Here is a 26971-nt window from a genome sequence, read left to right as displayed (position 1 = left end):
TACTGTGATTTTAGTCACATTATATGTTATGTCACTTTTTACTGTAATACCAAATGACATAGGAATTGATTACAACAGGCAATTTTTCAGAAGGGAATATTGAATGAGAAGATTCTTAGGTTGTGTTTATTACTTGATTTAGTTTTAAGCAACAATGGATTTCTTTTTAAAGATAAGTACTATTTGCAGAAGAATGATGTCCCCATGGGCACACCATGTGCGAATTTCTATGCAAATTTAGTTATGGCATTTTTGGAACAGCAATATATAATAAATAATGAGATTTCTCGCTCTATTCCTTATTACATGAGGTTCGTGGATGACATCTTTTTGGTATGGAATCTAGATTGATAGAGTTTATAGATTATATTAATACCACAGCCACATTTTTAGAACTAAAAGGTTAATGGTCTATACAAGGAATAGAGTTCCTTGAAGTATGGATTTATATCCTACAGACAGATTTATATAGAAAATCTTGTAGAAGAAATAATGTACTCCATGGGAATCATATGTATCCAGCACACATTTATAGAAATTTGATACAGGGACAAGCCCTAAGACTATCTAAACTGACAAGTGTGGATGCTAAATGTGACTTGGCTATTAATGTTTTGAAGAATGAGTTCCTAGAGTGGGGTTATAAAGAAGATGAATGTGAGAAGATAATATCGACCACAGGGGATAGGAACAATAGAGGTAGAAGGAACAATATAGGAGTTGATATAGAAACCCCTAGTGCTAAAGGAAATATATGCAGACTAGCTATACCCTTTTCTGTGATTAATAATGGTATATGACAGATTAAAACTAGGAATTGGGAGATCCTGGAAAATGGCAAAAAAATTATGGAGTAGTGGGTAGTAGACCTAATTACTCATATAAGAATATCAAATAATTGAAAAGACTTCTCTGTTATGAAAATCAAGTTTATAGAAGGGTACAGTCTGATAGGACAGGTACTTTTGGTTGTAGAAATTGCAGCTACTGTCCATTTATGGCTAATGATAGTAGTTTTATACATCCTAGTACAAAAAAGAAATATGATTTTAAACACTGTGCCAATTGTAGTTCAAGGGACATGGTTTATTTGGCAAAGTGCACCAAATGCTCCATATTTTATATAGGTAAGACCAATCATACCCTTTGAGAATGGGTAAGAGAGCATTTATGTGCCATTACCAGAGAAGACGATGGTAACGCTTTAGCGAGACATGTGTTTAACAATGATTTAACACATAAATTAAATTTTTTGGCTAGTGAGTTGCTTAATAAAAGTATGAGACTAGGTAATGTAAAGAACTATACAGAGACATGAGAGATGAGGTGGATCTTGAGATTACAGGTTGATAAAAATTGGGGTCTAAATGATAGTCAGTTTGAAGCCATTTCTAATAGATAGACCTTTAAAACATTGATAATAGCTGCCTTATTCATTGTGCCTTTTAGATTTTAGATATCCTTAGTGTTGGTAGTTAGGTATATATGCATATATTTTTATTTTTCATACACTATGTTCTGAATTATTGATTATGTAGGGATATTCTGTAAACATTTTTAAATTGAGAAAGTGGCATTCGTATGTATTCGATTAGTTAAGTAAATAGTAAATCTTGTGGCTAATACGCGAATGACATGTAGTGTAGTAATTAATGTATGCCTTTTATATACCTATATATGTTGAAGTATTAAATGTTATGAATGATTTTTGTATTTTGTGTATACACACACACATATATATATATATATATATATATATATATATATATATATATATGTGTGTGTGTGTGTGTGTGTGTGTCTTCGTTTTTATTTATTCTTTTTCATGGATGTTCTTTTTGTATTAATTATTAGTGAATGTTTTATTTGATGTCTTATCATAATACTATATATACATATATAACTGTTAGGATAGAGTGACTGTATTGTGTTTTTAAATTTTTAAATGTTATAGCATGGTCAGTGATTGGCTAATTGATTTGTGATGCTGCTATTTAAATTTGATTAACACTGTTGATTTTATATGTCTGATGAAGTGTCCAGGCAGGACACGAAAGCTCTAACTACATTTAAAAAACTTCAGTTCCTAAGAGGCTGTGGTGTATTTCTCTCTGTGTTGCTATACTAATTTGCTTTGGACTTTGTTCTTTCTTCAGAGAGACACTTTATTCTCTGACAGCTGTTTTGTTTTATTTATTGCTTACACTTATTAGATGTTTATACACAATTATGGTTTTATTTTCACAGAACAAAAGCTATTAAAAAATCTGACCAGTTATTTATATCTTACTCAAATTCAAGACTAGAAAAACCTGTGAGCAAAGTGACATTGGCCAAATGGCTAACAGATTGCATTACTTTCATCTATTCTACAACAAACTGGGGATTGCTTTATCGACACCTTTGAAAGCACATTCAACTAGAACTATAGGGAATTCAGCAGTCTTCAAATCTAGACCCTTCATGGATGATATTTGTGCAGCAGCAACCTGGGCTACTCCCTATACTTTTATTACTCATTAAAAAATTCAGTCTGGTCTCCAGGGGAAGAGCATCATTCCGTTCAATGGTACTCGGGAACATCTTGGGGTCTAAAGTAGCTGGGGACTCTGTCCCACATGATGATGATAGAATGAAAGTTGACAACATCAGATAAAGAAGTTATGTACTCACCATAACGTTCCATCTGTCTGTGTTGTGTGTTTTCATTCTTCCTCATCTCCCCTGCCTCCAACCCCCATAACCTTGGATTTCTAGAGGAAAGGATGGCTAACAGATTATTATCCTTGGCATATAACTGTGGTTCCAGATATAGTCTGAGTCAATGTCTTATGACTAATCTTTCCTTGATCTATCACCAAACTCGATCTGAGGTAACTGGGACAGGTGCATTGTGGGTAAGGGATAAGCTTGTGAGTTTTTTGGTTACCACGAGCTATAGTAGTGGCCAAATTGGTTTCAAGGATCGGAAATGGACCCACAGGTTGAGGAAGAATGAAAATGGACAACACAGATGGAATGTTGTGGTGAGTTCATAAAATTGTTTCCTTTCATGCCAGGAATTTTGGTTTGGCATTGTCTAAGCAAACCATCTCTTAGATTTCTAAGGCCATTTCTTTTTGTTATTCATTTCATTTCATGGCAGGCAGCTTTCCTGTTCTGTTCATGCTCATTCTACCAGAGCAGTAGCCTCTTCTGGGGCATTTTTCAAGGGTCTGGATACTAGATCCTTGGAAGCTACTACTTGGCCTTCTGTTCACACTTTTATCAAATATCATCAGTTGGATGTTGTTTCCAGGTTAGGATTTGCCAGGGCTATCCTTCATGGATTTGTATAGGGCTCCTCTCTGTCGTCCTCCTCCCATACATTCCAGTAGCTTTTGTATTCTTCCCAAGAGTAAAGAATACTACAAAAGTGATAAGAAATGACATATTACATCTTAACTGTAAGTCATTCACTGAGGACACCTTATCCTGTTCCTTCCCACCAGAGGATTTCTCATTTGCAGATGCCCTCAATAGGATGATGGATTAATTCAAATATAAGTCAAATAATCTCTGTACAGCCTAGAAAAGGTACAAGGAATTTCTTGGACTGCCAGAGTCCTTAACTAGTTATCCAGTGACTGAAGCTCACACAGTTACCAGTACAATCTTGGTGCCAGGCTCCTAGCACCTTGTTTTCTTGAATTCTGACCTGGTCTGGTTCATCCACTTTTCAGTCAGATGAGTCTGATCCCTTGGGGGGTGCTTCCCTCTTCCTTTTAGAGAGGGTACACCTAAAACTGATTCATTCTGTGAGATAAGTAGAATGAAGAAAGAAAACCCTTGGAATTCAGATACTGGTCAAGGTCTTCAGAAATGAGACTGTGATGTGTTCTTTTGCTTCTCACATTCCAGCTGCTGTCCCTTGGCTAAAGAAGGATCAAGCCCTTGGTTGTAAAAGCCTGACTGTGACCTAGGGTACTAGAGATCAATTAGTAGCTCAGGCACCTGCTGGAGCTGGCATGAGGGAAGACTGTGTTGGAACATGTGTTCCTGTGGTTGAATCTCCAGTGGAGACCAAAGGCCCCATGTGAGTGCTGGATTCAAGGTGTTACTTTACTCAGAAGCAAGTTATGTACCCTAGATGATGTCCATTGTACTTTGAACCTTGGGTGTGATACTAGGTATAAGTAGCGGGGTCCAAGCCGCAAAAAATGGAAAAGCAGTCTGCTGCTGGTAGCTGCTTAAATGATAGCCCATCTCAAGTCTGCAGTCACCCTGTTTTATGGGGAATGAGTGGGCCAAGTGATGAAGAAAAGATTGATGGTTGGTAGTTAGCAGGGGCAAAAATTTCACAAACAAATGATAGTTTGCCTGTTTCATAACCAGGCAGTAGTTGCCTGTCAAGGGTACTTAGCACTGGTGAATGCTTTTCTTCCTTTGATATCACCGTCAATTTCCTGTTGAGGTTCCAAAATAGGAAGCTATGATTTTTGCAGTTCAGAAATATCTAAACGGGCTGAATCTACCTGAAACAGATGCTCATTTTGGGCCATATTATCACCCCCACATTGGCTACTTCAGCCGCAGCCATTTTTGACTACAGGTATTTTGCTGTAGTCTGTGTGGCAGGATGGCAGTGAGTGCAATTTGTTACACCCCTGATAGTAGATACTTCAGCATCTGGTGTAGTTCCTCCTGCCAAGAAGAAAATGGATCCCTCACATGAACATTTCTTCTTGGTTGAACATAAGGAAGAAGGTCTCATTCTTACATATTCCAGCCATGGCTTTTCACCCTAGGGCGGAGGACTGAGAGGGAAGAATTACTTTTTTATGCTTGTTCTGGTTGTGAGCTCTTCACAGGGGCATTTCTTCTGATATAAAAAAAAAACATTTTAAAGGGGGTGAAAGATTTTATCAGGCACCTGTAAGACGTTATCCATCATTGCTGAGCATTAAGGAGCCCAAGGAAATAGTCATCCCTCCAATCTTTCAAGCATTTGAGGAGGTTTTTGATAAAGCTTCACTGGAACCAGACTCAGCCTCTGGCTTTCAAGAAAAGTGGTAATTTTTAAGGGGCGAGGGAAAACTTTAAAGTATCTCTACAAACGTCCTGTGACTAGATCCTTTGGTTATTTCAGTAAATTCTAGCAGAGGCTGTACATTTCAACCTCATGGTGATGCATTTTCCATTGAAGAGAATCATATTCTGGAAATGTTTAGAAAGAAAGTCTGAACTTTAATTTTGGTATTAACAACTATAAATTCCTATATTTGCAGCATCAAGGAGATACTTCTAAGACAAATGGGAGGTATTATGGAGCACAATTAAGATGCAGACCAAGCTCTGTAAATGGCTAACTGCAGTTTTAATTCAATTAAGCCTCTTACAGGATTTCTGCCATTGGTAAATTTGCAGGAGACATGTATGGCTGAGAATGTAAAAGGGCAACTTGATCCCACATACTAGAACTTTTTGTTTGGGGTGTCTTCTTTTTTTTTAAGCAAGAAACATTTTTATTAAATTATCATTTATGACATAGGCAATCATACATTTATATAAATGAAAATAAACCATACTGACACAATCTCATTTGCAAAGATTGTACATTACAAACCATGCCGACACAACTGAAGCTGGAAACATTATACATCACTTATAATATATCCAGCCATTGTCAGCCATTACACAGCTCATTCACTTCCTGCCATCCCACACTTCCCATTTTTCCTATGTAATTTGCTCCTACCCTTTTTCTAAAGATCCCAATTCAATTTGTTTTATCTCTGCTACTGTCTTCACTGCTTCTAGTAAAGTTGGTTTAGACTTTGATTTCCATTTTCTAGTAGTTGCTTTTTTGGCAGCCATCATAATTACACACAGCAAGGTCTTACTATGTCTACGCAATTCCAATTCTGTACCATAGCTCAAAAAATAATTTCCCTAGTTGCAGCAATTTGCTCAGCAAGCATCTCCAACAGAGCAGTCTGCAGGGACTCTTTAAAGTCTGCCAACTAATTACACTTGCAGAAAATATGTGCCCAGTTACCTCTTTCTTCCCCAACACACCTCCAACATTTGCTGTCTACCTGAGGAAAAATTATCTGGAGTCTACTTGGGGTATAAATTACTTACATAAATACTTCCAAGCAAAGATCCTAGATATTCTAGACTTTGTTGCATATTTGGAAAACATACCTGTATCCCCCGTTTTTTCTTTTTGAATTGCATATCCATTTTCCCCAATCCTTTCTAACCTCCTTTTGATTGATTCTTATAGTTGTCATGCAGTATTTTATATGCTCTACTAATTATTCCTTTCTTAATGGCAACTTCCTTTGTAGATTCAACTAAAAATTCTGTCTGAGCAGGTCTCTCACTTAAGATTTTCTTGTCCCTTTCTCTTTGCTTGTACTCCTGATATCAATCCCTGAAAGGGAAGGCAATGTCTTCTTGGTTTCTTCCAACTTTTTATCTTTCCCCATCTAGTTATTTTGTCCCAATACCTTGGTTCCTTTGGCAGTTTTCTCCAATAAATTCCAGCCCCCTCTTGCCTTTTGTCTGTATCCCTAATTGCAGTAATCCCCTGGCTTTCTCGCTGTACTGTGCCTGAATATTGCTGAACTCTGGCTGCATTTTATTTTGAATTGAAGTTTTCCATTAAGGTTTGTTTACTTCTATTTTTTATCTTATTCTTGTATTACATTTGTTTTGTTTTAAGTTGTTCTGTTGCAGGTTTAAGAGGTCTTGGGTAGTCAGTTAGAAAAGTTAGCAAAGAATTCATTTGCAAACAGTGAATAAAAATCAGCTAAGTAGTGGGAGGAGCTGAAAAATAGCATTCCTCATTTAGCTAGAAATATCTCTATTTAGCTGGAGTGCTTGCTTGCTGTACCGTGCCTGAATATCGCTGATCTCTGTCTGATTTGGTGGATTTTTGATTTGCCCACCCCTACTATAAATCTGATTTTGGACACTCCTTCCAGTCCCATCTCATTGGGTCATTCTACTGAGTACAGAATGATCATGTGGGAAGACCCACCCCTTTAGTTTCTTAACCTTGAATATCTTCTGTTTCTTCACTTCCCAGTTAACTTAAAAATTGCACTTTATTCAGCTGCTTTTACTGTAGTTGTGTTTCATCCTACTTTATTTTGCTTCTGCTTCTTGTTCTCAAAAGTGTTCAGTTGTATTTATTCTTCTGCATTTATTACTGCTTGTTAATAGCCTGATTAAATTGTAACTGTTATTTTAAGCCTCTTAGTTTTGGTTTAAGCTGTTGGGCTTCAGACCAGTTATTTTACATTAAGAATGTTTGTGGTCTACACTCTTGTGGGAGAAGAGGGTAGCCTCTGCCCTTCTGAGTTGGGAGTTGCTGGTTGAAGGCTTGTTGTGCCTACTTATTTGAGCATTTTTTTTTTCTGAAGTTGTTGCACTTTGTTTGCTGTAGCATGGACTAGAGTCAGTCCTGCTGGGTCTGGTTCTATTTGTATAACTTGAGCACTAAACCAGGCCATCTTTTGTTGGATAGAGTTCCCCTACATCCTAGTGGCAGGATTGTGCAGTTAGAACACATCTGATTGAAGGTTACTGGAACAGAGCTCAGTTTTGAGCTTTTTATTGGTTAATTTGTTTAAATCAGTTTGTTCTCATTTGCTACATAAGCACCGCTTTTGCGTGGGTTTGTGCTTGCTTTAGCAAAGCTCCACAGAGTTTGGCGACAAGCTACTGTTCTGCTGTATTTATCTGATCAATCCAAGGCATCTGCTGATCTCTGCAAAACTTAAGTAGAATTTTTCATTGTATATCGCACTTTTGAACTGCATTTTTACCATATCACTGCTTATATGAACCTTTTCACCTGAAATTGTTACACTTTGTTTGCTGTAGCATAGACTAGATTCAGACCTGCTGAATCTAGTTTTGTTTGTATAGCTTGAGCTTGAAACCAGGCCATTTTGCGTTGGAGAGGTTTCCCCTGCACCCTAGTGGCAGGAGTGTGCAGTTAGAACTCATCTGACTGAAGGTTGCTGGGACAGGGCTCAGATTTGAGCTTTTTTATTGGTTAATTTGTTTGAATCAATTTGCTCTTGTTTGCTACATAAGCACCAGATTTGTGCTTGCTTGCGCATCGTGCATTGCCAAGCAGCAGTGGGCACCATTGGCAGTTAGACACAAATACTTCTGCCTACAAATTTTACCATAGTACTCTACTGGTGCTCCATAGGTGAGCTCTTGCGATTGTACGTCACTGTCCACTGATAAATTCAGCAAAGCTCCTGAGGTACCAACACAGATCCTACCCACTAGCCCTTTGTATTTTTTGTTCAGTTCTCCTTTGCTCTACTTTACCTGGTCCTTCCTGTCCTCTCCCTGAATTCTGACCACATCAACTTACCTAGTATTTATGGATGGACAATTTCCCACAGTTTCTCCAGTGAGCCTGGTTGACTTGTGTATCCTGAGGCAATGTAGCAATTGCCTCATGTACATTGACAACCCAATTCTTATAGTCCACACATATTCATTATGAGAGAAATGAATCTATATCCAGAACATGGAATTCGGGCTCTCTCGCTCACCAGTCAGTTAAACTGATACCTACTCAAACACAAGCATGATTCACATAATACATCCTCTGCAGAACATAGTACACAAAATATGTCACACACCAGTGTCTCACCAGTCAAGCTCCTAAGGCAAAACACAAAACCAAACATCTTAGTCATAGGTGACTCAATTGTGAGGCACACACATATCCCACTCACCAGGTTGGATAAGGAAATAATCACGGTCAACTCTCTGTCAGGTGCCAGGATTCGCCACATCTCACACACACTCAAGTCTCTCAACAACAGGCACTGTTATGACTCTGTCATAGTCCATGTTGGTGTGAACAACTTGAGACGTACCTCACTGGAATATATGAAAAGAGACATGACTGAGCTCTCTGATTATGTGTCTCAGGCAGGTATGTCCCTAGCCTTAAGCAGCATTTTACTTTCATCTAGGATAATACCTCAATACAAACAAAAATGATTGACTTCAACAACTGGCTTAGTTTCTGGTGTCATTCAAAGGGGATCCAGTATCTGTCAGCCTGGGATGACATGGTTGACAGACTTGGATGCTTTGCTAGAAATGGCTTCTTCTGTCACCCCTGAGATTTTGGTTACTGGCTAAGGTTCTTGCCACCCCCATAGTGCCTTTTTTAGGCAATGTCACAAGAAAAAAATTCCCAATGTAAAAATACCCTCTAAAACAACCTCAGGGTTATGCTGCTAAATGCTAGGAGTCTAAACCAAAAACTGCACTCACTGGAAACAGCTCTCACCATGAAAGATGCTGACATTTGTGCAGTCACTGAGACTTGGTTAAGGCTGCAGAGAGCACCCCAGCTATGCCAGTTTACATTTCCTTCCACACATTCAGACTACAAACTGAGGGTGTGAGAACTAAAAGAGGTGATGTATCACTATTCATTAAAAATAAATACACCTCTAGATTGGTTAAACAGCACGATTCCCTTGAATTGCTTGAGGTCCAATTGACTGTAGGTAAGACCCCTCTTCAGGTCATTGCCAGCTATAGGACCCCTTCCGTGGATCAGGACATTCACTCAGCCTATTTGGATCTGCTTGAGTCAGTCAAGATACAACCAAATACCCTGGTTTTGGGTGACTGTGATTGCCCATCCATTGACTGGGTAGGTTATAAGTGTTCTACCTCACTTGTCCAAAGGTTCCTGGACTTCTTTAACTCCAGTGCCTTGGACCAGCCGGCTAGCACACCTGTAAGGGGCTCAAGCATCCTGGATCTGGTGCTCATCAGCATGGGGGACCACTGCAGCACCCCTAGTGTGTGGCCATCCCTAGTGAGATCTGACCACAAATCAGTCCAGCTAGAAGTAACTGTAACACAAATCCCCCCCCCCATCAACAACTAGACTAAAAAACTTTTCCAGGGCTAATTTCAACCTCTTATGGGACAGCATAAATAGTTTTATAGACCCTCCCCCACTGATGGAACAGATGCCTATGCTGAATTATATACCATTGCTTTATACGAGCACCTGTAGAATTGTAGTGACTGTCCTATACTTGATGGAACCAAAGCAAGATCTTCAAGGAAAAATAAACCTGCCTGGTGGACAACTGCCATAAATAGGCTGTACAATAGGAGAAAGAAATTGCTGTCTAAGAATAGGAAGGAATGGTCTCAAAACTGGAAACATTCCATCTTCAACTTAAACAAGCAAATAGACTCATACTGAAGTCCTGCAAAGCTAACTATGAATCCAAATTAGCTTCTCTAACTAAGGATAATCAAAAGCCATTCTTTAGTTACATCTGTAACCATAAAGGTAAGGCCCATATTTGTGCTGAACTCATAGTTAATGGTACTTACTACATATACAGAACCTGTGGATATAGCAAACCTGCTAGCTGACAAGTTCAGTTAAGACTTCATCCTCTGTCCCCACCAAATATACCTCAAAGCATCCCTAACACCTGTCTCCCAACCTAGTATCTCTGAGGAGCAGGTCATAAACACACTTTCCAAGGATAAAAACACAGCCTTTATGGGACCAGACAACATCCAGGGCTGTGTTCTACATGGGTTAAAACAGGAATTAGCATCACCATTGGGCATGCTTTTCAATCACAGCCTTAGCACTGGCTTTGTACTGTCAAACCTTTGCACAAAAGGGGTACATCCACGGACTCTGGGAACTATAGACCTGTTAGCTTGATCAGCCTTATCTGCAAGGTCATGGAACAAATCATCATGGACCTTATTAACAAAGATATAGGAAGTCTCCAAACACTCAACCCCACCCAGTTTAGCTTTGTCAAGGGGAGATCATGCCTGTTAAATTTGGTGGACTTCTTTGAGAAAGTCACCAAAGCCCTAGACAAGGGCAAATCTGTGTATATGGCCTACCTAGATTTATCCAATGCCTTTAACATAATCCCCCATTCAGACATCATTGATAAACTCACCCAGCTGGGTATCAACCGATATAGAACTGACATGGTCAAAATAGAAGACTCCACCTCCTCCAGCAGACCCATAACCAGTGGTGTTCCACGGGGATCAGTTCTGGGACCCCTACTGTTCAGAATCTAGTTCTCTGAAGTACAGGTTAGAACTAAAGGACTGTGGCTGACAAAGTTTGCTGATGACTGCAAACTGGGAGCGAACATTGAAACCCCTAGTGATGTCAACATCCTGCAAGAAAATCTTATGCAGACTAATGACTGGTGCCAAAGTCATGGTCTTAAACTTATTGCAAAAAATGCATTATCATCCCTTCATCAAGGGTGATGTTCCTACAATCTCCCACATGTATAGCAGTACCCTAAGCACATGGTCAGTGGTGAGAGATATGACCACACAGGTTGACAGCAGCCTTAACTTCAATCACCATGTCTCCACAGTGGTAAGAAGGGAATTTTATATTGTTCATCTCATAAGTGAGGGCATTGCCTCCAGAAAAAAAAGAGGTTATAACCCCCCCCCCTGTATCCTTCCCTCATTAGGCCAATAATAGAGTACAATGCTTCCTTTGGTATGTTGCTTTCTGTCACTTGTCCCCTTGTACATTGAAGATGAAGCAAGTGGGGGTAGTTCGTTTAAGATGCTTTATTACATTGAAACACATCATGATGGATAGCTGCATCAGTAAATATAAACAAACTGATTGACAGAGCTTTCACACATGCATGCTTACATCTCAACAGCTTACTACAAAATGGCAGTTATACTCACACATGCTCAGTATTTATACACTTGTGCAAGCCCTTGGATAGCTTCTTAAAGAGACATATACACATTGATCTACATTTCCAAACACCTGCAGCAATTAGAGAGATCAGAAATGTTCCTTACAAAGAATATTCGGGGTCTTCAAGATCTGTCTTATGTGGACAGACTGAAATCATTGCCACTTTACCCTGTGTCGTACTGCTCAGAGGCAACCTGTGCCTTGCATATAGAACAATCTCTGACCCAGCTTTAGTGGAAATGCTGCACATTTGCAAGTGAAATGGCCCACAGGTCACTCACTCAAAGGACCTTAACCTGGTATGTGACATCAACAGAACTTGCTGGAGAGACATATTTGTCTTATAGAGGTTGCCTCGCCTTTGGAAGAAGCTTCCTATTCATGTTAAACAAACCCCCTCTTTGGCCCTATTTAAGCATAATTTGGATGACTGGATGGGCAACCTGAAATTCACCCCAGGGGTTCCACCTGTGTCCCTCTTGGACAGGGTCAGTAGGTGCTGATTGTAGTGTCTGCTTGAACCAGAAACTCTTGGGAACATGGGTTGAACTTGACTAGTCTTGTAAGGGCTCTAGGGCCGTTAGCCTAGTAGCCTCCTATGATCCTATTGGCAGAGTCTTCTTTCTCTATTCCCATGTTGGCTTAATTCTTAGAATACTTTCTACTACTTTATGAATATAATATTCTGTATGATTATTGTTATTCTCCTTATAGGTCTGCATCTAAAATTCCATTCTATCCTTGTTTCTTGAGCTTCTCCCCTGTTTCATCATCATGTATTTCCACTTTGAGTTATAGTTTTCTGCTTATGTTATGTAGAGGAGCCTTAACTGTGTTGCTCTGAAATACCCCTTCAAATCGGGTAATCCCAATCCACCCTGTTCTATTGACAGAATAAGCTTATTCTATTTGAGTTTTGCCATCTTCCCCTCCCAGATAAAATCCTTCAGCTCTGTATTAATTGCTATCCACAATTTCTACTCTGGTTGATAAAAATATGCATGACCTTTGTATAAGACCAAAGGGACTAAAAACATTTTAAATGCTTGTATCTTACTATTGATATCCATATAGCAGAACTTCCATTTTCTCTGTGTTTGTATTATGTTTTGTTTAGTCTCTTTCCACATATCCTTAACTACCACACTGGCATAATTTTTAATCCGTACTCCTCTAAGTACTTCATTTTGTCATGTCCCCATAAGTATGGATACTGATGAACCAATTTTAGCTTCCTTAATTTTGTATCATGAACAGATTTGAAACTGTCTGAACATGTTCCACAGTACTGTAATGTCCCTTTCTGGTTTTGTCAGGTTTAAAATAATGTCATCTGCAAATAGAGCCAGATTTTCTTGAGTTTCATACCAATTATATCCTTAAATTTCTGAGTCCCTTATTTTCTTTGCCAGTGGTTCCAAATATAATGCAAATAACAAAGGGGAGAGAGGTCACCCCTACTGGGTTCCCCTGCTCAAGCAGAGATTATCAGAGAGGACCCCACCCACTTTAATTTTTGCCTCTGATACCTCATATATCCTCATAATCAACCTTATAATTTTATCAGGGAATGCAAATGCTTCCATAGCTCTGCTCATAACATCCCAGCTTACTCTGTCAAATGCTCTCTCTGCATCAAGACTCACTAATAGCACTGGTATTTTCTTACATTCTGCTTCCTTCTGGATCATCAGTGTTCTGTTAATGTTGTCAAATGTCTGCCTCTCCTCTACAAAATCATATTGATCCATAGCTTTCAATTTTGGCATTGCTTTTGACATTCTTTTAGCCATTATATACATGAACACTTTATAACCATGGTTTAGTATTGAAATGGGCCTGTATGAAACTGGATCTGATGGATCTTTACCCCCTTTATGTATTACAGCTACCACCATTTTCTTCCAGGATGTTGATACTTCTTTTCTCCAAATACTGTTAAACAAAACCTTTCAGATCTGTATCAGTTTTTTCCCTCCTAGCTTCATAGGTTCATAGGCTCATACTAGGCTATCTGCCCTAGGGCATTTATAAGCCTAGCCAGAATGTGTTTGGCTTTCACCACCCATTTTAAATTTATTTTGCTATGCCCTTTTTCGAGGTTAGTATACTGTGCCTCTGTCTAACAGTGACACAGAAGTGATACCCGGGGTAAACCTACGATCTCCCATCCACTCATCAAGATTCCTCTTGAAGAGAGTCAATGAGGAACTCTGCCTAACCTGGACTGGGATTTTATTCCAGAGTGAAGGGAGCCTCTGGGTTATGAATCTGTCCCTCCAGCATGTCCTATTTATTTCAGTGCTGAGGTTCAAGTCTCTCGAGCGCGTAGCTCGATGGGATTTGGATTTTCTGAGGTGCAGCATGTCCATTAATTCCGGGTTGGACATGGCTTTATACGTCTGGCAGAGATCGCCTCTGAACAGGTGGTATGCCACTGAATAGAGCTGGAGTTTCTTTAAACAGGCAGCATATGGCATCTGTTTGAGCCCTTTGATCCTCTTGGTGAGGTACTTTTGGGGTCTTTCCAGTTGCTGCAGGTGTCTGGTAAGGTACATCCCAAAAGGGGCATTGTACTCAATTATGGGCCTGATGAGGGATGAGTAAAGAGGCACGATGACCTCCCCTGATCTAGATGTGAATCCCTTCATGATTAGGTGGGCTATATAAAATGCTTTTCTAACCACTTTGGCCACGTGGTTGTCAAATGAGAGATTGCTATCAACTTGGGTCCCCAGGTCCCTAATTGCTTCTTCTGTACTTAATGGATTACCACCTATGTGGTAATTTGTGGGCACTTTGTTTTTGCCAAAGGGGATGACTATACACTTTTTGGCATTTAGCTTGAGGCCATGACTCTGGCACCAGTTGTCTGTTTCTATGAGGCCCTTTTGGAGGATGCTTGTGTCGGCTGGAGAGTCGATTATGGCACCCAGTTTGCAGTCATCTGCGAACTTGGTCAGCCACAGTCCTTCTGTGTTGGCCTGTACCTCCGAGAAATATATACCGAACAAGAGAGGTCCCAGGACTGAGCCTTGTGGGACACCACTTGTAACTGGTTTGGAGTCTGACATGGCTCCAGCAATTCTAACCATGTGGGTTCTGTCCTTGAGCCAGTTTGCAATCCATCTAGTGACATAGGGGTTTATATTTAAGCTGGTGAGCTTATCTATAGTGCCCGAGTGGGGTATTGTATCGAAGGCTTTTGCGAGGTCCAGGTAGGCTGTGTGGACCACCTTCCCCTCTTCAATGGCCTTGGTGACTGTTTCAAAGAAATCAACCAGGTTTAAGAGGCAGGATCTGCCCTTAACAAAGCTGAACTGGGTAGGATCCAGTGTCTCTAGGTCCCCAATATCTTTATTTATGAGGTCCATGATGATCCTTTCCATAGCTTTGCAGACCAAGCTAGTCAGGCTTATGGGGCGATAGTTTCCAGGATCCGTTGAGGCACCACGTTTATGGAGAGGGACCACTGTTGCTGTACACCACTCTTTGGGCACATATCCTGTAGTAAGGCTGAGATTGAACAGTAGTTTGATGTTTGGGTTTAGCTCTTCTTGGATTTCATGTAGGACGCAGCCCAGGACACCGTCTGGTCCCATTGATGCAGTGTTTTTTTGCTTTGGAGAGGGCGGCTCTTACCTGAGCATCTAAGATGTCAGGGGGGGGCAGCACTCTGCTGGGATAGATATTTACCCTTTTGGTGGGGAGGGGGGGGAGTTTGTGCTGAACCTGTCAGCTAGGATGTTGGCAATGTCTGTGGGTTCGGTGTATTTTTTGTCATTTTGGACTAATTCTGAGCATATCTGGGAATTACCACCCAGGTTCCTAACATAACTAAAGAAAGCCTTGTGATTATCCTTAGTGTCCTGTGTAATTTTTCTCTTGAAGCTGGCCTTAGACAATTTTATGAGTGCCCGTAGTTTTTTGCTAATACTGATCAGTGATGCCTTCCCTTTTTGGAATTTTGCTCTATCATTTATTAGCTTCCTCCTTCTATTGTATAGTTTGTTTATGGCTCGGGTCCACCAGACAGGACGTCTGCCTTTGGAGGATTGGGTCTTGGTTTTATTTGGGATCGCATGATCCATGCATTCCTGAAGGTGTTCATAGAATGCGTTTATAAAGGATTCTGCGGTCTGGGACGTATTTTCCACAGGCCCGGGGGCTTTGAAGGATTCCACCTCGGTTTTGAGGAGTGTGAAATTTGCTTTGGAGAAGTTTTTCACTGTGGTTTTGTGGGCAGGGGGTGGGGTCGGGATATGAATATCCAGTGAGATTAGTTTATGGTCTGATCTTACCAGTGAGGGATACACTTCTGGTCTGGAGCATAGAGTCCCCATGTTGGTGGTGATCAGGTCCAGTATGTTTTCCCCTCTTGTGGGAGTGGTAACAATTTGTTCCATAGCATTTGAGTTTATAAATTCTAGGAACCTTTGGGCTAGGGTGTTGGAGCTAGAGTAATGCTCCCAGTCTATGTTTGGGTAGTTGAAGTCGCTCAATATAATGGTGTTTGGAGAGACCTTCATATTTTCCAGTGTTCTCAGGAAGGCCGAGAGGGGTTCCTGGGTTTGGGAGGGTGGTCTGTAGCAGGCTATAAACTGGAAGGCAGTTTTACCCACTGTTAGTTGCACATGGATAGTCTCTGATGCTTCGTGCTTTGCCACCAACCTGGAGGTTGGGTATCTTTGATGAATATCGATACTCCCCCTCCTTTTGTGGTTTGGTCCAAGTTTTGGGGCCAAAAAGCATGGTATGAGGTATAACCTGGTAGTGCTGGGGTGCTCTCGGGAGCCCTGAACCAGGTTTCTGTTACTGCACAGATATCGATGTTCTCCATGCTAAGGAGAGTTTTGAGTGCGTGCTTCATGAGGTTTAGACTTCTGGCGTTGAGTAACATTACTCTTAGTTTTTTATCCCTTGTGATACCTATGGAGGTGGGTTTGTCTTTTGAGCTTTGCCTAAAAAAGGCACTATGGGGGTAGCAAGAGCCTTTGCCAATATCCGAAAGCCCAGGGGTGACAGGTGCAAGCAATGCCATCTATTCCCAGGGACGTTCCTCCTATCCTGTTAGTGTTTGAGCCTTCTCTGCCTCTAGCCTTGGCATATTTAATTCTTCCATAAACATTTCCATTTGTACCTTTTCTTGATTTCTGTATTTCTCTGCTTTATACGGACCTTGATAGAATTTCTGATCACATCCATATGAAGCAGAATTCCTCTCTAACCCAATTCAAGTGCAACTTAGACAATTGGATGGGTAACAGGAAATTCATCCCTGTTTTGGCACACGTATCTGTAATGGGCACAGGCAACCAGTAAATGTTTCATCTCCCAAGCTCCTTCTTACACTTACCAAGGGTATCAGAACTTGTCAGAGATTTGGGATGCATGGGTAGGCTCAAAAAGGCCCTTGTGATTATTAGCCTAGTAAACACATATGAACCTATTTCTTATACTTCTACAAGATCCCTTGTTATCTTCCTTGTTGTAGGCTCCCTAAACTTGATGACAGCCCTTTCGGCTTTCTGTTGCCTGATTTGTTGTGCTAAAAGTTTTTGCGTTCCAGAGTTATCAAAAACAGTTGCTTAACAGCAATCTTTCTAAACTCATGCATATTATCGAGTTTATTTTCTGTTAAGCATTCTGCAGTTGCTCCTGTTCTTGTTCTGTGAGATTCACTCTGTTTTGCAATACTTTAACATTTGTCAGTCCCTCTAAATAATTCCTGTTACTTCTTAACTGTATCTCCCTTTCTTTTATTCCAACCATATTTCTAAACTGTACTTTAATTTTATCCCACTCCCTAACTATAACACATTTCTGTTTTCTCTAATAACTCCTGAATAATTTCCAATTCCTTGAACACCTCCCTTTTCAACAGATAGGTGGCAAAGCACCAGTGTCTTTTATTTCATTACCCTGTGTTATTATTTTAGTTATTATTGGCACATGATCTGAAATGGTTATTGGATGCATATCAAGACCTTCAGTTAAATGCACATGTTCCTGTGAAATGTAAATCCTGTCTACCATAGCCCAGTTTTTGTATTTTGGGGAATAATATATAAATTTACTCTTAACTCCTAGTACTGAATTCACATCTTCCATGCCAAATATCTTCAAAGATTTCTTAAAAAAATCTGCCCTCCTTTGTTACATTTCCCTTATGCCCCCGACACATCTTCACTATTGCAAATCAAATTTCAGTCACCAGCTATAAGTAATATTCCTTGCTGAAAGCTGATTATTTCTCCTGAGATTTTGTTAAGCTCCATTGTAGCAGTTTTTGGTGGAATACAGTAGCCCCTTAGTACTACAAATCTACCATTATTGTCTTTTTGTCCTCTTTTATTACTATTGGAGCTCCACCTGCCATTAATACAAGTACTCCTCTCTTCCTTTGCCAGATATTATTCTGAATAACTATCCTGAAAACTTTTATCAAATTCACATGCTTAGTTCTTTTTAAGAGTGTTTCCTGTAGCATAGTTATTTGTACTCAACATTTTAATGTAGTTCACTACTCTTTCTTTTTTGTATTTATCTGTGAGACCATTAATGCTTAAAGACATTACAGAAAGCATTGTATTCTTGAAGAGAATTATTCCCACCTTTTATGTATAACAACTTTTTTGTTAAATGACTAGTTTCAGTTTTTGTGTTACATTCATGAACTGTTTGGCAGGTTAATCTTTTATATAGTTGTTTCTTTTCATCTCTATTTGAGCCTATGTCACATCTTACAGAACTTTTTGTTTTACTGAAAACCCTCAAACAAAAATGCACACTTACACACAATGCCCTCACAATCTGTTAACTTAATAATAACACACAAAACTATGTACATCTTATGATATTGAAGTTTTACCCTCCTAATAGGAACAAATGTTCCAAACTGACACACACACGCACACACATACACACACACACACACACACACACACACACACACACACACACACACACACACACACACACACACACTCTCTCTCTCTCTCTCTCTTTCAGGCTAACCTAAAAGAAAGGTTATCCATACTAAATTGCATGGTATAGCTTGTGATTGTATTAGATATTGTCTGATTTTGTCATATCTTTACAGCTCTGTCACCTGGTAAAACACTTGAATCAGAAAACATTTTCTCCAAGCCATTTCTCTTTATCAGATTGTCTGCTAGAAACATGAGAACCAGACATAAAGCTGTTTACTATAAAAAAAAAGCCTTATAATATTCAACATTCTTTTTCATATACTTGCTTTCTCTTAAGAGTTATTACTAGATTAAGCTAATGGCCTAAACCCATTCCCCATGTAAGATTAAGAAAAGCCACACTAATTTTTCTTTTCTCATGCTCTTTTAACCAGATCTTATATATATATATATATATATATATATATATATATATATATATATATATATATATATAACATTGCAGTGCCTACATTTCTTAAAACTGAACAAGGAGAAAGAGAGAAGAATGGAGTGAGAAACAAAAAGATAAACAAGAGCACCTGTTTACAGTAGTATCCCCATTACAATAAAAAATAACTGGAAAAACTTTATAACATGCAAAGAAAATCATGCACTATTTAAATAATACTAAGAAAAAATGTGTTTTACTTACAGTTAACTTTCTACCTCCTCTTCCCCTGTCCTCGGTATTTTTCTGAACATTAATGACATGAAGTAGAGCATATGCTTTAGAGTCCCCTACAAGTTTAACAAAGTCAAAAAATTCAAATATTTCCAGATTATTCTTGTTCTGTCATTTTTTACAAATATAACTATTTATTTGTAATCCCCATTTGTTAATTTCCAAGTTACTGATTTTATTCTTCACACATTAATGACATGACGTAAGGCATATGTTTGAGTCCCCTGCAAGTTTGACAAAGTCCTAGTAAGTCCAATATTTCCAGATTTTCTTGTTCTATTTCTGTTCATCTCCTTCTCCCAAACCCTGTCTCTGCTTCATTTCCAACATACTCTGAATCCTTCTAGTCAACTCTTGTGCTTTTTTTACGCTCTTCTCTCAAGAATTTCCTGTTGAAACACTGGAAGAGGTTTACTGACACAATCTCTCTGTGGTCTTTATTACCCGAAAAACAAAAAGCAGAATCTCCTTCTGTTTCACAGCTCACTTTTTGTTGGCAAATTTTTGTATTACTTCCTTACTGTATACTTCTTCAAAAAATGATTTTTTTTCCTCAAGGGAAACATATTTTGAAGATAGCTGGGTACAGCAGTTTCAGTCTTATGTCTGCTGTTCAATGTTCCCTGAATAGTACAATATTTACTCCTCGTCTGTCTGGTGTATGAGTAGTCATTCTCCACAAACACTCAGCTGTCTGTCACTTTAGTATTTTGCCTTTCTGATACAGTTTTGTCAGAGTCAACTCCCTCTGCTGGTAAGATTGCATCTTTACTATTAAAGGTGTAGATAGTTTTCTCATAGTCAGGTATGGAGCATACACACAAAGTGCCTTTCAGTTAACAATTCCTGTTGTAGAATACCAGTCCAGTTGCTAATTTGTGCTTTCATAAAATTAATTCCGTCTGTTCCTTCCAGCTTCTCAGGTACAGCAGGAAATCTCAGGTTTTTCCTATGCACTGTGTCCTCTAATTCTGTTACTTTTTGAAACATCTCTTCATATTCGGCCACCCTTTTCTTCATTTCAACCTCTTAGTTTTGCAGTTTTATTACCTTATCTGCACATCTGGTTAACATTTCTTCCATTTTTTTGCCAGCCTTTTATTGTTTGAGTTGATATACTCCATCAGTGTTTTATTTATTTTAGTCAGGTCTGTATGCAGTTGCCTTATTCTTTTCTGTAATTTACTGGTAGTCATGTCTGGAGCTTGCACTGCTTTTTGCTGAACTGCTACAGTACTTTTCCCAGTCAGTGTTTTTTATTTGCGTTTTGTAGCTGATTTTCATTCAGAACCTCTGTATTACGTTTTTTCCTGGCATCCAGGCAGTGCACTTACTACACAGTTTCTGAAATTTACCCAGAAATCTAGGTCCACTGGCTTTCTCTGCTGAGTTTCTATTTTCTCACTGGGAGAGCTAGAATTAAGTTGTTACTCAGTGTGCAGCCTGTACATCACCTTTATGGCCTATGCCTTGAGCGGGGAGCATATGTACGACATATGATGTCTGTATATTCCTAAGGCTGGCTGGATGTTGGGCTACCCTTGGCAAGGAATCTCTTTTGTAAATAATACTGCAACAGTGAAGGGAAGGACATCTACTGTTATGGTAAGATTTTACACTACTGTACTTTCTTTGGAGAATGCCATTCATGTGGTCCAGTAGAGTTTCCTGGTACATAACCATATGAAACTGGCAGTTGAAAGCTTTCATGGCAAAGGATGCAAAGGTATACACTTTCTTGCAAGATCTATCAAGGGTTCTCCCTTCTTTGTCATTTGGCAAAGGGTTCCCAGAAGTGCTGCCCTTAGCTCCCTTAGGACCTTGAGTCACCACTTCAGGATTAACAATAGGATTCCTATGTAGGTGTTTGTAGGAATCCAGAACCATATAAAAATGGTCTAGTTTCCAAGGAGCAAGTGGCTGGGACTTGGGCTACAGGGAAGAGTCCAAAATGGCATCATCCACATTTAGCACTAGAGGAATGGCCAAACATTAATGTTCAGGGAGCTTCAAACATCCTCTAACCCTATTTTTAGGCAGAGAGTAGTCCTGAGCCTCCCAGTGGAAAAGCTTCCTCATTTTATGTACTGTTTCCCCAAAGGTGAAATCTTCACATGTTGAAGCTGAGGCAAGGACATCATCAGACTCTGAATCAGTGTGAGAGCTAGTAGAAATTTAGTCTACATTTGCTAATTCATCTTCATCTAAGTGGGCAGAGGCTCAGAAACAAATACTTTCCATCCTAAACTTGGGGGCTATTCAACTAGTACCAGAAGAGGAAAAGGGACAAGGTTTCTATTCCAGACATTTCCTGGTACCCGGAAAAAACAAATCTTAGCGTCCTATTCTGGACCTGACTACTCCAAACACATTTTTGGACATTCCAAAATTCAAGATGCTGACTCTTCACCAGTTGCTTCCTATGCTAGGCAAGGATGCCTGGTTGACAACTCTAGATTTAAAAGAGGCTTACCTGCATATCCCAATCAGGGAATCTTGCAGAAGATGCCTATGCTTCAAAGCAGGCTACATGCATTATCAGTTCTCTGCACTGCCCTTTGGCTTGTCTACTGCGCCCAAGGTATTCACAAAGTGCCTGGCTCCAGTAATTGCATTTTGCAGACTAAGAAATATTCAAATATATCCATACCTGGATGACTGCCTAATTCAGGCAGAAAACCAGGCCACTCTACTAAAACATCTGGCATTTGTAAAAAGGTTTCTAACTTGTATAGGGTACACCATAAACGAAAAGAAATCACAACTGGTACCCTCTCAAAAAATTACATTCCTGGGTGCAAGCTTGAATACAACTGCCCAGATGGCTTTCCTTACACCAGAAAAGCAAATTCATTTGGTGACTTACTTCAAACAGGTAGCCACAAAAACCCTGCTGTCTACAAGACAAATACTGCAAGCTTTGGGGTTCATGGCCTCCTGCATTCTTCTAATTCCATATGCAAGACTGCATATGAGAACTTCAGTGGCACTTAAAAAGTTTATGGAGTCAACATTGTCACAGCCTGGAAACAATGATTCCTATCATACCTTGCCTGCACCTAGAGTGCCTATGGTGGGCAGAAGCCTGCCACCAAAACAAGGGACTGCCATTCACACCACCCCCTGCCACCCAAACCCTAACTACAGATGCATCAGACTATGCATGGGGGCTCATCTGACAGGGAAGTGCATTCAGGGCAAATGGAGCCCAAATCAAATGCACCTTCATATCAATCAAAAAGAAATGCTAGCTGTACAGAATGCTCTGACAGCCTTCAAGGACTGCCTTTATACAGGACAATGACTGGTAAAGACGGACAACACCACAGTAATGTGGTACATAAGCAAGAGGATACACATTCTTACCCCACCCTGCAGACTAGCCATGGCATTGTGGAACACGGCCTTGAGCTACCAATTACAACTACAAGCTCAATTCCTGCCAGGAAAGCTGAATGTTCTGGCAGATGAACTAAGCAGAAATCTCATGGACCCACATGAATGGAAACTGGAACCATGGATTTTCAACATGTTGACACGCAAATGGGGGAGCCCAGACATAGATCTTTTTGCCTCACCCCAGAACTGTCAGTTGGACAAACTTTGCACAAGAACTCCTCACAAAAAAGCCTGGAAAGTGGATGCTCTGTCCTTCAGCTGGAAAAACTTATCAGTATATGCCTTTCCCCCTCTGCTTCTCCTTTCCAAAGTTCTACTAAAAGTCAAACAAGACAAACCAAAAATTATTTTGATTGCTCCAGACTGGCCTCACCAACACTGGTACCCACACCTGCTCAGTGTGTCACTAATTTCCTCATGGCACCTGCCTCAGACACCTTCCTTACTGTCTCAGCAGGAGAACCAAATTCTGCACCCTCAGCTCCAAACATTGAATCTTGCAGCTTGGCTAATCATTTAAATTTTCCCTTAGCATCCCTCAGCAAACCTGTGAGGGATGTCATTTTGGAGGCGAGAAGACCTAGTACTAGAAAATCTTATGCTGACAAATGGAAAAGATTCTGTGCCTGAAATCAGTCTCAAGGGATGAGCACAGCAGTGCCCAATTTACCTCAGATTTTGCAGTACTTAACTGAGATGCTTCACAAGGGCCTGTCTTTCTCCTCCATAAAAATCCATGCCTCAGTCATTTCAGCTCATTACAACACAGAACCACCCCTCTTCTCTCATCCTCTGCTAAAGCAGTATTTCAGAGGGGCCAAAAACTTGAGACCACCCAGGAGGGCTCCAATTCCTGCCTGGGACCTTAACTTTGTATTGTAGAAACTCACTCTACCTCCTTTTGAGCCAGCTGTGACTGCAGACTTAAAAATTCTTTCTTGGAAAATAGCTTTCCTTTTGGCAATCACTTCAGCTAGAAGGATATCTGAATTACAGGCCCTTATGGCAGTGGAACCTTTCATCATCTTTCATGCGGACAGGGTGTCACTCAGGACCAATCCATCCTTCATGCCCAAGATGGTATCCAGTGTGGCTCTTAATCAGTCCATTCATTTGCCAACTTTCTTTCCCATTCCACAGAACAAGGGAGAGCGGATTCTGCATTCATTGGATGTACACAGGCAACTTAGATTCTACTTGGACAGGACTAAATCTCGAACAAAATCTGAACAGCTGCTGGTAGCATTTGCTGCAGGGGGATGAGGGGAAGGCTATTTCAAAATAAACCATTTCTAAATGGATAAGCCATTGCATTAATTTCTGCTATAAACACCATGGAAAACCTATCCCCCAGGGGATCAGATCTCATTCCACCAGGGCTGCATCTACTTCAACAGCCTTTCTCAGAGGTGTGCATACCAGGGATATTCTAGAAGCTGCTACCTGGAGTTCAGTTCATACTTTCACCAAGCATTATCACTTACCAATCTTCTCTAAATCCAGAGCTGGCTTTGCCACTGCTGTTTTGCAGGGCCTTATAGCTGGTCCTAATGCTGTATAGATCCATCCTCCCAACCATAGCTTTGGGAATCTACCCAAATGTAATGACTGCAACAGTGAAATACAAAGAACATAGTACAGTTGTGTACACTTACCATAAATGTAGATGTTCGAGGGTATTCACTGTTGCAGTCCTGGTTTCCCTCCCTCCAGCCCCCTGCTTTTCTCTTACTATACCTCTACTTTCTTCTACTATGGTTAGAAGCCTTTTTGGTGTATTTGCTTTTGTTTGGAGGTATATATTTTGGAGTTTTAAATTACTTATATTTTTTGCTCCCCATTTGGAGGGCACCTGAAATCTGGGGCAAGAAAAACTGATGTAATGGCATCTGCTGCATGTTTTATACCCCTGATGACCTGACATCATGGAAGAAGGGACAGCATCTGACCCAGGACCCAAGACTTTGTTAATCAGGCCGACTGAGGCCAACCTGCCAGCAGATTACTCCTAATTGTAATGACTGCAACAGTGAATACACTCGAGCATCTACATTTATGGTAAGTGTACACAGCTGTACTATTTTCTCTGTTGTGCAAGGTTTATCAGAAGACAGTCAAGTGATGATTAAAATCTCTCCATGCTACCTTTACCAGAGAAATTAAAGTGCGTTGTCTTAGGCCTCCATACAGCCAGTCATATCTGCCAGTTTCACTCCACCAAAAAAGGAATCACTTGTAAAAGCAGTGTAAAGAGAAAGATTACCTGGAAGTCAACAGCATTTCAGCCTAAAGGTGTCCCTAAGCTCAAAGGCATCAAGTCTGGTGAGGCACTTTTGCAGGTTCTGGCTCTGGTATTTAAGCCTTTCTGGAAGGTACCTGTTACTCGGATGAGAACATGTCCTCCCAAGCCAAATATCGCCATATCATATGTTGTACTCCTCTGTATACAAGTCTGATACCAACAGCACCTTGTCCTCTGTTTTCTCACCAGAAGATACCTGATAGAATGAGAAATTACTTTGAGAGACTAAGGAATTCCCTCCAGCAGTGATAAAGTAAAGGGAGCGTCTGATACTACCTTAACCATTTTCTATTCCTGCAGGTATTGAAGGCTTGGAAGATGACTTTGCAAATGTGTCCCTGGGGCAAGATTCTCATCCCCCTGCTCCTATGAAACCAGACAGTTTTTACAAAGTTTGCAAGCCTTTCAAATTACTTTATAAGACTCTATTATAGGTCCAGTTCTGCTGATCAGGAATTATCAATGAAGGGTGCAACCATGGCTCCAAATAAAAATGCACTTTCCAGTGTCAGGGAAAGTAAAATTCTCAGTGGAGTTGGAAGGATCATCTACTGATGTGCTCCCATGACCTTCAGGGGCAGTTATTGTCAAACTCACATGCTGACATATTAGGGTTCTTCTGAACCACCTGAAGGAAAAGACAGAAAGAATTGTGAGAAAGCACCTGAAAGAGAAGAAAGTGTCAAGTCATGTGCCCCCTCAACTCTCAGATCACCAAGCATTTCATTTAATGTGTTTATGGTGCTGTCAATGCAGCATGCCTGGATGAGGGCACAGCCCCTGCCAAAAGACTGCTCAGTTTGTAAAAACAGTTATTTCATTCCTCTTCATCAAAATACAATAGAAGCTACTTTACTGAAAGCCGGCCTTTGTACCTGAGGCAAGAAAAAGGAAAGCTGCAGAAAGGTTATTGTAAGAAAAGATGACAGACCAAAAAGGAGAGCTTGGAGATCCTTAGAGTCGGTACCCAGAAAGGAAATAGCTATATCTTATGCATGCTCATCCCACCCCATAGCCTCCCAATACTTTTTCCTCGAATCCTTCCTACATTAAGAACAGCATGGCATTTAGGCCCCTTAATAAAACATGGACAGAAAATTTCTCATATTCATAGTAGAGTTGCATCATCTAGTTCACCTCCTTGTCCTGTGGTTTATCCACTACACTCAGGATGCTCTTAGTGCCTTCTTTCTAGTATCTGCCACCTGGACCAAGTTTCTTATTCAGTTAGCAACTATACAAGAGATTCAGAAGGCACTACAGTTCACTTTGACAAAACCTACCTCTTACACTAATTCTTCCAAAACCCCATGTAGCACCTAACATACAAATTCTGTCCCTTGGGGCACTGCTAAATGCAGAGCAGCAGAAGGTCTTTCTCCTTTCAGACAAAGTGCTTTTCCTGTCATACTACTTAAGGGTAGTAGTGCAGCAGAAACAAATTACTGCAGAGGTGATCTTGAGCATGCTGGGCTACATTGCTTCTTTTGGTTTAATGTCATCCCTAGCAAGGTTACATACTAAACAGCTGCAGTGGTGTCTGGGAAACAGATGGCACCAGCATAATAATCCCTACAGTGGTTGCAGTACTACTGCTCTATATCAGAAAAGAGCTCTCATGGTAGATCCAACAAATACTGCTCAGTTAGGGAGTCCCTTTCAGGTTAGGTATTGCAAGTCTACTCAGGAAAGCTGAAGATCCAGAGGATCTTGGGACAGAAACCTAGAGGAGGTGACATGTCAGAAGAAAAGAAATGCTGACAGTCATTGCAGCCATCAGAGCATTTAGGTCTATTTGGCAATGGAGAACATTGCACATCCTGCAAGTCTACTCAGGAGAG

Source organism: Protopterus annectens, chromosome 3.part0, assembly GCF_019279795.1.
Source record: "Protopterus annectens isolate FY-2018-M chromosome 3.part0, PAN1.0, whole genome shotgun sequence".
Classification (NCBI taxonomy): Eukaryota; Metazoa; Chordata; order Ceratodontiformes; family Protopteridae; genus Protopterus; species Protopterus annectens.
This window is presented reverse-complemented; position numbering follows the sequence as displayed.